This window comes from Euprymna scolopes, chromosome 14, assembly GCF_053919585.1.
Source record: "Euprymna scolopes isolate OS-2025 chromosome 14, ASM5391958v1, whole genome shotgun sequence".
Taxonomy (NCBI): domain Eukaryota; kingdom Metazoa; phylum Mollusca; class Cephalopoda; order Sepiida; family Sepiolidae; genus Euprymna; species Euprymna scolopes.
The window spans coordinates 117,817,071-117,833,597 of NC_136495.1; positions in this window are offsets into that span (position 1 = coordinate 117,817,071).

Below are 16,527 nucleotides of genomic sequence, written 5' to 3' on the forward strand. Positions count from 1 at the left end.
CAACCTTAGAAAATATCTGTGAAAGAAAAGGGTATATTCAGAATTAATGGAACTTTATCTTTTCTCTTTGCATACTTGGCTTTTAATAAAAAAAATTTTATAAAATATTTGACATTAAACTTCAAGATATAAATATAATGTAAAATGTAAAATAAGTATAGTCGTTTGCCAGGAAGTGTAACTTAGTGTTTCTGAAAGGGCTGTTACATACTGGAGGCACATTCCCTTTAAATGAAGGAGTTAATCCCATTTGTAGGTTCACAGATCTTTGATCGGGTTGTAGGCGTCATTAATTCTCTCCAAAAGAACTAATTATATGGGCTGAAACCATCGTCTGAAACGTTGTTATGTTGTGGCTATTACACAACTCTGACATTAAATCATTCAAAATAAATGTTATTCAACGGTGAATATTATTCTTCAGTGATTGGAATGATTGGAATTGGTTAGTTAAGTGTGTAAGTGAACGACACGTAATTTGTTCTGTTAGGAGTTAGTTAGCAGAGATCAAGCTGAGAGTTGATGAGAAACGCCTTAGCTAATGGGATGTGTGGACAACCTCGTTAGAAGCATAAGGGGAACTAGTGAGAATGTAGAAAGAAACTCAGCGTGCCAAACTCCAACAAGAGAATCCATGAGACGAATAAAACCCGTCTAAAATATAACTCGTTGTTATGACGTTCTTTTAGGGTTTGGACAAATAAGAAGGTGTGTGGTCCTTTTGTTCTGAGACAAACAGACATATATATTATCCATTTCATTGTAAAAAAGAAATGCTGTCTATAAAAGTTTATGCGTCACGTTTGTTATCTACATGTATTTGGGAAAAATCGGCCGCACACACAATGAACATTTTACATACATACAACAATAGAAGAACAATTTAACCACTAGACGACATCACAACGTTAAAGAGACATCTGTTAAAGATACGTTGTTTATATACATTCATTCCGCTACATAACATACTAAGCAAGTTTTTTTGGTTTTTGATTGAATAAAATTCAAACGCCTTTGGCCAAGTTACATCGCAAACGTACAAGAGCTGAAGTCAACTGGTGTGAATCTCATGATAACAAGTATAATTGAATGCTGTTTGTGCTCAATAACACAGATCATACACGAAAACAACTAAAAGAGCAATACAACGTGAGTTGATTCGTGTTTCTAATAATGTGTATGCACAATGCCGCTTCTTTATGGCCATATTAACAGATGTCAGCAGCTTCTCACCAGTTTAAATAGCAATTCATAAGTTCATAAATCGCAAGAACATCATGAGATATTAGCCAAATGTTTCGCAGAAACATTCAGTTGTCAACAAGATAGAAACCATAATACTGAGTCACAGTAAACGATTTTACAAATTCATGGCTCGTGCATATGTTCTTTTTTAAGAGAGTTTGTTTATCTACAATAGTGAATTACACTGTCAAATACATTACTATATATAAAATGCTAGCCGAAATAAAAACAACCACTCGGCGAATTAAAAAGATATCCAACAAAATCGGAAAAAAGAAGAACTCTGTCGTGTTCAACCAGCCGTGCTTGACAATATATATATATATATATATATATATATATATATATATATATATATATATATATATATATATATATATATAAATATATATATATATATGATTAATTAATTTAATCACATAAATTAATATACGAAAGTATAAATTTATGCGTGAACTTTAAGTATTTACTTCAACAGTGCTCAATATATAGGTAGAGCTAGGTAGTAAGTTATAAAAATATATATGGCAATTAAGCTACACAGAATATTCCGCGTTTCATCCATGCTAGAATTCAAAGGCTTATATCTATTATTATAAGCCTGATGAATCCTAGCGTGGATTAAACGCGGAATATTCTGTGTAGCTTAATGGCCACATATATTTTATAACTTACTATATATATATATATATATAGAGAGAGAGAGATAGATATGTTGGTTGTTTTTTTTTTGTTTTTTTTTTTACGGCATATCAACCCTTTTCAGGTTATTTAATGCCGAATTCAGTTATTTTGAAGAAAGAGGTTTTAATAGAATATTTTTGTTTTTTTTTTCAAGTCGGTTTCTATTTCACCCATTGTTGGGACCCTAACAGGTACTACCACTCCGGGTCAGAGTGGACCTGGGAGCAATGGCAATTAAGAGGTGGCTCCGCACTCCCCAACGCCCACAAGCTGGGGCCTCACCATCGGATATAGTTTAAGGTGATATCCAGGACCGTATATATATATATATATATATATATATATATATATATATATATATATAATATTCTTCCAAAATCATCCCAGCCTTGAGAGTCGTTTTAAATTCTTTTTTCTACGCACATCTTATCTTCCTTTTAATAATATTATTTGAACTCATTCCCTTTTCCTTGCACCCATTTGTGAATTATTCCACGGATTTCTGCCTTTTGGATTACTTTGGACCATCTTCGAATTATGCGATTCCTGTGGATTTTACTTGTGGAAATGGACATTCAACCAACTTTTTTGGATTTTGGATTTTTGAATTTTACCGTTATTGTATATTGTAACCTTCAACAGACTATCCATTCATGGGAAATCACCTTTTTCTTCACCATATTCCCTCCGCTTCACTATTTGTTACCAAGTAATATCTATGTATCTTGTAGTTTCATCAAATACTTTTGCAAGCAAAATCCGATCCCACATTTTGCTAAGTCCTACCCTCTGATGAGAAGGAAAGTATTTCTTCGAAACTCCACGGATTAAGGACTACCCACTTATTTTGTGCTTCCTTTTTAAAAGTAAATATGTTTTTAACTCTTTTTCAAAGTGTTTTTAACATGTTTTATTAACTACTTGTTCTTATATATATATATATATATATATATATATATATATATATATATATATATATATATATATATATATATGTATATATATACACTTCACTTGCAACTGGTATTTATCAATGTCTCAGGAGAGGTGTGGTTGGAGATTGCGCACTTCCTGCTACAAAAATTTCATGCGCAGGCACCCCTTCATGGGTATCCATAGTCTGTTAAAACTGAAGGAGCCTGTTTATATATATATATATATATATATATATATATATATATATATATATATATATATATATATATATATATATATATAAATAACTTAGAGTGTCTAATTAAAATTTCATTTAACAACATTGAAGCTTGCAACGTACCAAAGGGACATTAGACCTATCAGAATTTCTGCGAGGACGAATCGTGGATCAACATGAGCGTGGTCTTAGTCAACACAAAATAGCAGGAAATCCCTCAGTACTCCTTTCTACTGTTAATAGAGTGATCGTAAAATTCACAAGAGAGGACAAAGAGTGCACAAACTCTCATCCAGATCGCCCCGAGCCCTCTGAAAAAACCTCGCATTTTGTGAAAAGAAATGTTGAAGAGGATCCTCGGTGCAAAGCCTCTGACATTGCAACACATGCTGGTGTCAGTCCCAGAACAACTGTCAGGTATCTTCTCAAGCTGGGCTACTATGGTAGAGCTGCGAGAAAAAAAAAAACGCTCTTCTTTGTCCTGCCAATATCAAGTGGAGAAAGATTAGACTAGTGAGATAATGGAGAAACCCATGACTTTTTGGACCAATGTCATTTTCTCTGATGAGTCACGATTTGCATTATTTCCCGACAGTGGAAATGTATGTGTATGGAGGGTCCCTCAGCAAAAGTTTGACTTAAAAAGACTGCAGCCAACGCTGAAACAGGGGGGCGGGGGGTCTCAGTTATGGTGTGGAGTGCAATTTGAAGTGCTGGTCGCTCAGACCTGGTGGAGTGTGAAGAAAACATCAATTTTACTATATATGTTTCAATATTACATGAAGGGCACCTACCAATATTTTCAAGTGGTAAAATGAACTAAGTTAACTCCCTATTTATGGGAGACGGAGCTCCTTGTCACTCTGCTAGGGCGACACAACATTGGATTAGCCAAAATGGGATTAATAAACTTCCATAGCCAACTCAAGTGGATATGAACTCAATTGAAAACCTTTGGGGCATATTAGACCAGGATCTTTGTAAAAAAAAAAAAATCTAAGACTAAACTTTTAGCATCATTGTGTCAGACATGGCAAGAAATTCCTCAATATGATATTCGACAACTGATCAATGCCATGCCTAGAAGGGTTCCAGCATTAAAAACAGCAAAGGAAATGTCAATTAGTATTAGTTATTAAATTTGTGACCATTTATTTTTTGATTTTGTTCTATAAATTTCATGTTTATTGAAATAAACTGTTTCTATTGGTATCTATTCTTTTCTGTCATGTCTGTACGTATATATGTTAATTTCAGTGTTATTTGATCAGTAGTTTAAGAGTTTATTGGTTAAATAGTTTCACACAGACACACACAAATACATACGTCTACTGTTTTATTTATATAGATTACAAAGAGAAGAAAAGAATTACTTCTTAGTCCAAAAACGTATTACTTGAAGAGAGGTCTGTAACGCGTGTTAAACAACGGTTGTCTCTTTCTGGAGAGTGTCAGGGGACATAACTGTACTCTCCAAATCTGTTTGAAGCAAGCGAGATCACCAAATGAAAGAATTACTTTCCTTTAATATCTATCTATCTATCTATCTATCTATCTATCTATCCATAAGAAAAACTTTATGCGTGTGTATGTGTTTGTTCCCTATAGACTCTGCAACAGCTTAGCCAATTTTCATTAAATTTCTTTATGTACTTTAAGAATCTGACAGTGTTCTTAGATAGGTTTTGTACTGAATGTTCTCGATAAGAAGGAATAAGTAATTTGAACCAAAGTTAATACCTTATACAACGTAACATTACAAGTGCATTTGAGAAATTTAATTACCACATAAGCAGAAAGACCCGGCATATAAAAGCAATAGTAGGTTCTTTGATATGACAGGTGTGCATTCAAAATAAGTGTTTCTATCCAAAGCGCAATTGAACTATGATATTTGACCTTTTTATTTTAAACTTAAATTGAAGCTGTTATCACCATATAAGTAGAAAGGCCAGGCATGTAAAATCAACATTAGGTTCTTTTATATGACAGAGGTGCGTTTGAAATGAATGTTTCTGTTTAGATCACAATTGCACCATGATACTTGACACTTTTGCATATTTAACTTTCATTCAAGCCATTATATATAAAAATGATTTTATAAAATCAACAGTAGGTTCTCTACAGTGCAATGTAGACGACAATGTATCATGGACAAAGTCACTGCAGGGAGGCATATGAAGCTTCCTTCCGGTGCACCACGATGGGTACCCAACTAGAGCAGACAATCCATGGATTTGATTGAAAAACGGGCGATTTTGCCAATTTCGATTACGAATATGGGAGTGTGAAACATTCGTTGATCATCATTCAATCCCGGGCAACGTCGGGTCTCCTTGCTGATATTCTCCAGAGGAAACTGTTTTCTCTAACAAATATAGATATAGGTTCCTATTTACAATGCCTCTCCACGGGACAGAGTTAGATACCAAGGTCGTTTTTTAACATGGAGAAAAGGAATAAAAATAAAAATTGTCTCAGTCGTAAAGGATTTCTCCACTGACAAAGAACAAGAAATTGAAGTATAGCATCTGAAGAATAAATGGTATTTATTTTCTTCCCCACAAAAGCAAATTAGACATACAGTCGTTTTTTAATGTTGGGGAGAAACCAGCTCCCCCCAAAAGGGGGCACTCTGGCAGTATCCAAATAAATAGTAATTGTCTCGGTATGAAGGGTTTCCCCTACATTGACCAAGGACCAGTTACTTAAGTGTAGCATCAGAACAGATACTATACTTTGATCTTCGTCTGAGGTTGTTTTTATTTTACGGCATATCAACCCATTTCAGGTTATTTAATGCCGAATCCAAAGATTTTGAAGAAAAATTTTTTAATAGAATATATTTGTTGTTTTCAAGTCGGTTTCTATTTAACCCATAGTTGGGACCCTAACAGGTACTACCACTCCGGGTCAGAGTGGACCTGGGAGCAATGGCAATTAAAGGGTGGTTGGTTGGTTGTTTTTGTTTTACAGCATATCAAACTTTTTCAGGTTATTTAATGTCGAATCTAGTTATTTTGAGGAACGATTTTTAATGGAGTATATTTGTTTTTAAGTCGGTTTCTATTTAACCCATAGTTGGGACCTTAACAGACACTACCACTCCGGGTCAGAGTGGACCTGGGAGCAATGGCAATTAAAAGGTTGCTCCACACTCCCCAAAGCCAGCAAGCTGGGGCCCCATCATCGGATATAGTTTAAGGTCATATCCAGGACCGTTGCTTAGGAAGTCAACTTCTTAAAGCCGGTCAACACATGTTAGCATGTTAAATAGAATATGATAAACCGATAATTGGGCATATTTAATTTATTCAAAAGTGCGACATTGTATCATGTAGAACTACGTAAAAAAACAAAACATGTTGTCATTTTCAATTACAAAGTAAATGTTTGAAGTAAGTCCCATTGTCGTTACCTTATCTTTTATTGAAATAATTTCTAATTCGATGATTACCATTCATATTAGATTGACCATCATTGTATTTCTGTCATTACCATTTCCATGAATAATTAACACAGTTCAAATCAGACTCTCACACACTGCATCGCATTATATAACATTCAATGGTGTGTTAGCAGATCCAGTTGTTCATCATGAGAGATAATTATGAAAACACTTTGATGTGATTTTCTTTTATGTCAAGGGACATAACTGCAACACTTTTCAGGTTACTTATCTGGTACTACCAAACCAGGCTGTATGAAGATATAAGCTTCCTGACCTAAAATGCATCATGAATTGATGTTATTGGGGTTTTTTTTGGGGGGGGGTCCCCCTTTACAAACTCAATCATGTTCTACAAAGCAAAAGGCATAAATAACAGTTTTCCTTCACAAAACAACCAAACAAAATTCCATGAATAAATAATTAGAGACATAAAGAACTTGAAACATAAAAACTTTTACTGAAATGACTGAACCGGAAAAGGGCCGGTATGCCATAAAAAAACAACCAAACTAAACACCATGAATAAATAATTAAAGATATAAAAAACTTGAAGCATAAAGACCTTTATGGAAATGATTGAACCCAAAAAGAGCTGATATGCTACAAAAAACAACAACCAAACTAAATAATAAAAAAAAAAAAATGATGCATTATATAGGAGATATGCTGAATTCAGGTGTCGGATGTGAAGGCAACTTGAATACAAGTTTGTGAACGTCTGACAGCTATCTCTATACATCCGAGTATGTTGTATAGCAACTATGTTATGAGCACATGTCATATGGCAGCTAATCCTCTCTTGCCTATCTACAGGACGATGACCGATCCATGATTAGATGGATCTGTCATTGTGAAAGCTGACTGAACCCAACACATCAAGTCAAAAGATTTGCTGAAAGCGCTGTACTTGTCCAGCATCTTTATGACGAATCGATTATGCTGGTATAGTCATGGGAATCATCTTCATCCTCCTGGATAAACCACTGTCAAAACATAGATGCCTTAAATCACAGTTGGCCAGCTAAAGAAAACTCGAACTCAGGTGATAAGATTGCACAGACTAGAATTTGAAGAAATTTCGCTCTTTCTGAACATTGAGAACCGGAAGTGAGTTTGCATGACGTCAGAAAATTTTTAACCTTTCAGCAAGATCGTTCTTGATATAAGTATTTGTATAGTTAGGTAGCTTTACCTATATAACTAAAACAGCAGATGTATGTATGTGTGCGTGTGTGAAAATATTTAACAGATAGACTTTTAAACTACTGCTCACATAACACTGAAATTAACAGGGAATAGTAATCATACACCAAGGATGTTTTATAACGAGTAAAATCTTTGTTTGGATGGCTGAATAACGCGTACACAAATATGTCAGCAAGTTGAAATGTAAACAGTTAATTTCAACTTGCCGACATATTTCTATTAGCTTTACGCATGCGCAAATTCATTCATAGCTTGAAGTGGTTTAGTTTTAAATCTTTCTTATCGATCTGTTGATAGCTCGAATGGTAGAGAACGCAGCTGGAGCACTAAATGTTTTGGTTTCTATTCTAGCTGATGGCACTTAAGTTATTTCTTTATAAACTTTTAAATTTAGTACTTTATACTAGGTACAATATAAGATTCAATAGAGAATTGGATCTGTATTTATAAATAAAAAATCTGCTTGAATTAAAATATATGTAAACATATTTTACGACCAGGCAAAGCCAGTCCCCCTGTCTCCTTAGTATATATATATATATATATATATATATATATATATATATATATATATATATATATATATATAAAAGTGAACGTGTCTGTCTGTCTGTCTGTCTGTGTACATTTCCCTACGAAATAACTCTGTCAATTTTTAGTCTATAGACTCGAAATTTGAAATACCGGGTACTGAAATTTGGGAAAATCGATATGACGGGTGTCAGCCAGAAATTTTGCTGTTAAGGGGTCGAATTTCAACGATTTGACCTTTAAGAACTCTACCAAACTCCTCCGACAATTTTGGGTCTAGACACTTGAAATTTTAGATATAGGTTCCTTGAACCTGGATCTAACTTAATAAAGTGATTTGAGCCCGAAACTATAAATTTTAAGGGGTCATAATAGGGGTCAAATTAAAACAAAAATTTACTCTTTTTTTTTTTTTTGCTCAGCATACACCTCCAAACACCCGGGCAACGCCGGGCTGAAATGCTAGTATATATATATATATATATATATATATTAGAATTTTATATTATACTAGCGAGGGTACCCGGCCTTGCCGGGTGTTTAGAGGTGTGTGTGCTTGGGCGGGGGGAGGGGTAAATCAAAACAAAAGAATAAGCGAAGTAATCACCCCGTTTAAATATTATATATAAAAAAAAATGTTAAAACTTTTTAAAAAATCGAAAATAAAAACTAACGTAAGGCAAACAAACGATGTTAAAATTTCTTAAAATTGGAAAAAAAAAAAAAAAGAAAACGCGACTATGATGGAAAAAAAAAACAGAAAAAAGAACGTTAAAACTTCTTTAAAAACCTGAAAGATAAAAAAAAAAACATAAAACGTGAAAAATGGCTTAAATAACCCTGTTTCAATATTAAAACTTTAAAAATCGAAAAGAAAAAAAAGCCAATTCACACCACGATTCGAACTTATAACCTTTAGATAATGACGCCGCGCTCTAATCAAGTAAGCTAAGGGGACGTTGACGGAATTGGGTCAGTTTTTTTTAATATTTAAACTAAATCATGTTCCGTCGTCATTTGCTCATGGCATGCATAGAAGCCATCTTGTCATGAGAGGACGCTTTTTGCTACCCCTCCCTGTACAAAAATGGCTAGTTTAGGGTGAAGAAATTAATGTTTTGGGCCAATTTTTCGATATTTGTCGGGCGAAGGTTCGAGCTTGAAAATGATACCTATTTGACGAAAATCCGTAGCCTGCCGTGTCGAAAGTTTTTGCGAGACATACAAACACACAAACATTTTCGCTTTTATATATGTAGACTAGCAGGGAGGGGGCTTTTCCCAGGTGTAAAATATGCATAAGTACGATATTTTAATTTGTCTAGTGTTTGTATATATTATTATAGGGTCGTGATTTCAAAAGTACAAAAAAAAGTATCTGGATGCCATCAGCTAGAATCAAAACCAAAAGCAAAACTGTAGCATTCAAAGCTGGTGACGTTACCACTGTACCAACGTGGCACGCATATGAACTAATTAAAATTAAAAATAAACTAAGATGGACGTACAAAATGTATAACGATTTTTGCAATTTTGACGTATTTGTGACCCCTTAAGAACTATTTTAATCGACTAAACACCCATAAAAGAATGGTCCGTTAAAAATCCAATCATTTGAGGCCCCTAGTGCCGCTCTGCAACATTTAGTTTGGGAGGAGATAGAGTTTAAAAATATGGAGACAGACGGACAGACATATAGCCTTTTATATATTAGTCTATATGCGTTATAAGGAAGAAAACCCTGACAACAAAAAAATCCGGTTTGGAGTTTTGATAGGTTTATGGTAACGCATTGCAACATCTTTCAGGCAACTTCAGCAGCTGTGCTGGCTCCGACCATATTGGCTTACCTTTCTGTTGGACTTTGTCTACAACACTGAGAGGGGGACCCTGGTAACTGGACAAACCTATAGCTACAGCAGATGCTGCAGTGCACCAGACTAGATGCAGAACGTCGTTGTCTCATCAGACTATATGCTTTAAATTATTTTCGTGCTTATATGTTTAGCATTTATTTTGTTAATGTTAACTAAATCTTTAAATATTTCCAAATAGTTTAAGAGTTGACATGAAATTCCCCCCCTCTTTATCTGTGCCCAAACCTAAACGTAGATTCCATGAACAAAGCTTTTGTCTTAGAACTGCACACCTGTGGAACTCTCTTCTGTTTACCTGATTTCCAGCTTACTACAATATGGCCATCTTCAAGTCCAATGTAAACAAGTTCTTGATGAGCCGTTCAACTTAAGTTAACAAATTTACCGAATTTCCATTACTAACGATTACTATATTGTCCAATTGACTACTGTACACTCTTAACCCTTATCCTCGAGTGGTCTCTGGCCTTGATATGTGGTTATGCCTATGTAAAAAAAAAAAGAAAGAAAAATAGCCATTCATGGTTCCAATGACGGACTCTCTAAAGATGAGGGCCCAGAATCAGTTCAGCATTCTGGTTCACTGTCCTGCATTGATGAGATTACAGATGCTTTACCCACTCTGCATCTCAAGTGATTCGGCCATCTTTTGTATCAACTCTGCAATACATGCAGATGTACCAAGGAAGCATGGCATAGCACGGAAGACCTATCTTGAGTGCACAAGAAACAACATGATTGCATACGAATGATTGACCTTTGGGTTCAACTGCATGGAGAGCAGGCATGAGATATTTCCTGGTGCTCTGCCCGTCTGAGAGTTCAGGACACTCACAATACCTTAATATACCAAAACCACATGAAGAAGAAGAACAAGAATTACCAAACTCATAAAAGGAATAAAAGATCTTAGTTATAAAAATAGATTGGAATCCTTAGGTTAAACTACTTTACTAGAGAGAAAACTGAGTGGTTGATGCAATTAAAATCTTCAATAGATTTCTTATCATGAAATGCATTTTCTTAATATTTTTTTCTTTTTTTCACTTTTCTTATCAGTTTGTTATTCTAACCAAGAGCCATATACCAACATTTAATAAAATAACATAACTGCTCCCCCCACCACCACCAATCTTGGACAGATCCTTAGTTATTTTGTTGCTTAATAGGATAACTGATTATTGTTGATGCATGAAACGAAATTGTCCATAAATTGAAATTGAAATGCGTTGTTATGGAGGATGCTTATTTTCCAACTTTGGTTTAAAAAGACAAAATTTTTGGTGGCTCCTGAATGTCTGGTTTGACTATTAAAAATGCGAGGGTTGTTTCAAAAGTAAAGCCTCTCATTTTTTTTTTTTTTTTTTTAACTAAAAAGTTGAAGAACTATAAAGACGGGAGTGGTACTAGTAAAACGAACGACCATTTTTGCTCCAGAATTTATTTTTTGACATAGTCACCACCATTCTCACTGTTCTTTTGCCAGGAATTCAATGACGCATCTCTACTTTTGACGCACATCCGTGACAGGGGTTGCTTTTTTAGAGACTCATATCGTCAATATCTGCAGCAGAGAGATGAAACTTTCAGATCATAAATGCATAAGTTCAGTCATCATAACAGTGAAATTTCGCAATCCCCTCTGATCCATTCAGGCGGAATAAAAAAAATAGGAGGCATTACTTTTGGAACGTCGCTTGTATATAAGAACGGCATTACGAAACAAAATAACAGACGAACGGCATAAAAAAAAAGTAAAAATAAAATAAAATAGCATGCGACACCTGATGAAATACTACTCGTGATGACGCCATATTATAAATTGTGAGTAGCCATTGTTTCGTTATTCATATCCCTTAAATGTAAAAAATTTTTCGGAAAATAAGAAATCACAATCGCCGTGAATTAAAAAAAACAAAAAAAAAAAACAGAAAAGACAGAAAAAAAAACATTATTCCACCATCTTCGCCAACGATTAATTGGTCTAACCCAGATCTGAGCGAAGCTATGTCGTTTTAGCAAAAAAAAAAAAAACAAAAAAAAAACAATCTATACCTAGAAGATGAATAAATAACCGACGAAATACCCCAGGAAAATTTACATAGTATAGGGTATTAAGGCCTACGATGTTTAAATGCCAGTAGCCTCGTAGAAACCTCCAATAGAAAGATCCTGCGATAGCCTTTTAAAACTATATTCAGATGAATTGTGCATGAATTACACATTCATAGAAAAGCGATAACTATAAATTAATTAAAGGCAATAACCATAAATTAATTAAAAGCAATAACTTTAACTATTTCTACAGAAAGTAAAAAAAAAATTTACATGAATAAAATTAAAAAAAAAACATTAATCAAGCAATTTTTTGTATTGTTAAACTAAACAAATTCTATAAAATAAGGTCCCATCATTTATTTGAGTATTTTATGGTTTTTGAATCAAAACAAAAACATTCTGTAGCTAAAAAATTTGATATAATATAGAAAAACTGAGGTGTAATTTGGATCAGAGGCCACAAGTTAGTCAAAACAAGTGTGACATTTGACGCCATAAAAATTGTTCCTAGATGTTTTAAGGCAATTTGAAAACCGAATAATGTACTTTTTTATGAATAAAATCATGTATTTAAAAAACTGGGGCTTTCGACAAAGAAAATATCATTTTCATTCTAATGTAATATTTTGCTTGTCCCTTCCTTAGTTAGTCTGTACGTTACGTTTTAAAACAGGCTAAATATAATTTTTGAAGGCTTAAACTACTTAAAAAAAACAAAAACAAGTGAAGCATGCATGGTTCCCTGTGAGTTAACAGTGAACGAGGCATAAAAAAAATGACTAAGTTCAGCATTTGCTTCCCCCCTCCCCATTAAGACCCCAAAAGTCTCCAGGGGACGTCAAATCCTGGTGAAAATAAAAAACGTTGGTGTTTTAGACCTTAACATATGTAAATTTGAGTTCTGCACCATGCAAAAAAAGATATGACTAAATCCATCATTTGACTCCCCCCTCCATTTGGCCCTAAAAGTCTCCCAAGACCTTAACATATTTAATTTTGAGTTCAGTACTATGCAAAACTGCTAAATAGACATACACAGAAAATTTTGGACAGATATGGTAAAATAGTTCCAAAAATCGATTGTTTTTATTATCCCTAAAAGAGCCCCTGGGGCACACCCAAGAGTTATCGCCATGTATAGACAAACAAAATTATATAGAAATCAGTTACAACTTTTCAGAAAGTTTTATAAAAATCCAAGGCATCAAATTTTTTTAATAAGCACAAAAGTGTCAATTTTAGCTATTTTAACCCGAAAGACACCGCTAGGGGGGGGGGATTCGGAGTTTTCCTGGAAAATCCGTTCTGTTACTTTTTTACTCATATCATGTTTAATGTTTGTGCAAAATTTGAAAAAATTACAAGGGGAAGATATTGAGAAAAGTGCGGACAGACAAACGGACAAGGTTGAATTTACAGGTCCATCCTTCTTTTGACGGGGGGGGGGGGGGCAAAAAGGTAACTCTGAACAAGAATATAAGAGTAACGCCTTTCATGTAGCCCTCATTTTCGAATATCATTATTATAATATATGATCAGTGCTGTAATGGTGTGATAAAAAAAATTGTAATTTCAACGTGTTTTTGTTGTTTTTACTGAAGAAAGAAGTCAGTGAAATCTTCTTCTATATTCCTATAAATTTGTTTGTTGTTGTGTATTTATATTCATATTAAAACCCTTTCTCTATTTATTTGAAAAGAAAATACAACTTTGTTATATATGTGTTGCTGAATGGCATTCATCTGCAAAAGATCTAGCTAATTTGCATATTTTTTTAAACATTCATTTTAATAATTTCCCTATTAGTTTTTTCGGTTTTCTTATAGGATGATCATCTTTAGTTAACTGATACATGCAGATATTCTACGTGATTTATACTTGCATAATATTTGCGTAAAAAGTTTATAGTAAACACAAGCTTCTTTCTATATATCTTTATGTATGCGTATATATATTTATGTATGCATATATATATTTGTTTAAAAGAATTTTGCCTAACAAACTCCTCTGTCAGTTTTTTTGTTTACAGACATGAACCTTAGTATATAGGGTATTCGAACCTATGCAAAACTTTATATTTTGGTTTTAGCCGGGGAAAATCGATGCAAAAGTGTGAAAATTAAAAAATTGGAATTTGCCATGTAACGGTCAAACGACGGCATTACAAATATGCATGCGTAATGTAATAGGTATTGGTTCAAGTTTTAATTTTTTGCTTTTCAGCAAACATGTCTTCATTAAATTGTAAGCTAAACGTTTTGGTTTCGATTCTCGGTGGTGGCACAGGGGCCTTTTTTTTTTTTTTTTTAACTTTTTAATCATTATTATATATTGGGTCCAGTATAATCTTATAATAAATACGAAATCTTCATTAATAAAAATATCATACTTAAGCGTATTTTACGACCGGGCAATGCCGGGCGGACTGTTAGTGTTACATAAAAAGGGAAGATATGAAAGAAACAGTACCAGAAAAGAACATTTTCTGGCAAGAGGTGCTGTACTGAAGGAGTAAATTAAAAATAATCTCTTACAATTTGTATTGAACTATGTAGCACAATATTATTTTCTGAGTATTTATTAGTACTTATTAATTTATCTCATTTGTCTTAGTTGCATATTTAAAATACAATGGTCACTATTTTCATAGACATGTTAATAAACTCATATTTGTTATGCGTTATTGGATTTTCTGCCCACAAAAATAATTTTTTGTGCTACCCAGAAAAATATCAGCTTCATTAAAACATATTCGTTGATTAAACATATTTCTCATTCCGTGGAATTTCCACAGGCCCTGCTAGTCTTTAAATATTACTATGAAAATAATGTTTTCTAAGATGTGACCAACTCCTTTAACTTTTATTTTTTGTTTTGATTGTTTAGAAATTGTTGTTTTTAATTGCAGTTTTAAAATTTGATCTGCTGTTAGCGTTTTCTGAGTTATTGGATTTTTTATGAAAATCACTCCAGACAAGGCATGAATCCACTTGATGTAAGGAGCTAAAAAAAACACTTCAAGGCTAAAAGCTAGACAACGATAAGTGCTGTACAGATAGATTCTGAGCCAGAAAACAACAATCCTTTTCCCTTTCACGGGTCCCACAGTGATTAGACTACTTGGAAAAATCAATTGTAAAAGTGATATTTTCCTGAAGGTTGAAGATTCAATTCTCAATGTGGGCGACCGAAAAAATACAATTGCGAATTACTTAGGACCTCTATCCAATCATGGCTGACGGAATGAGAGCATGCTACCCCCAAAGATTCTGTCTGAAATTCTATCCCAATTCCAGAGTTCGACAAGATACACCTGAAGAATGTCTGAAGTAACATCCGCCAAAACGTGAAAATCACACTCAAGGTGAGAACAGTAGTTGAAAGAATCCAAATAATGCGAATAACCAGTCCTCATCTCAAAAATTCAGAAAGGTATTAACCTTCTCCCCCTGTCAGAAAAATTGCTGATGAAATGTGAAGCCTAACCGACAAAATAAGGGAAGCGAAAGTTACAAGGCCGCTGCAAGTAAACCCAACGTCCACTTTATATTCTCCAAATTATCTTTTATGGATGTTGGCAACCTTCACGTGTATTGTAGTTTGGTGTCCGTCTAAGATGTTCTTTATCTCTTCTCGTACAGATTTTGATTAAGGTAAGAAATTTAATTTTCTAAACTACTTTCTTTCTTTGTTAATCCAACAGAGTATAGACTATGCTTACAGATCCTTTGCTCTATATAGTGTGCAGTCTGTTGGACAAATAGTTGTTTTTTGTTTTTTTTTACTTCTGCCAAGAAGGTTGTTTACAGTAGAGTTTGTGTGTCACTATGTTTATGTTCAGCCTTGTGGTTGGTTGGTTGGTTGTTTTTGTTTTACGGCATATCAACCCTTTTCGGGTTATTTAATGCCGAATCTAAAGATTTTGAAGAAAAATTTTTTTAATAGAATATATTTGTTGTTTTCACGTCGGTTTCTATTTAACCCATAGTTGGGACTCTAACAGGTACTACCACTCCGGGTCAGAGTGGACCTGGGAGCAATGGTAATTAAAGGGTGGCTCCACACTCCCCAAAGCCCGCAAGCTGGGGCCTCACCACTGGATATAGTTTAAGGTCATATCCAGGACTCCCATTGAGGGACTTTTACCCTCTGCAGGAGGGCAGTCGGCGTATTCTAATGCCCCACCGACAGGGCCCTCCAGCCTTGCGATCACATCGCTTGACCAATCATCACCAAACTTGATCAAAATATCGGTCATGGTGTCTAACTTGGAATTGATTTAATTTTGGTATATGTCGAAAGCATGGAAAAGATGAAAATCA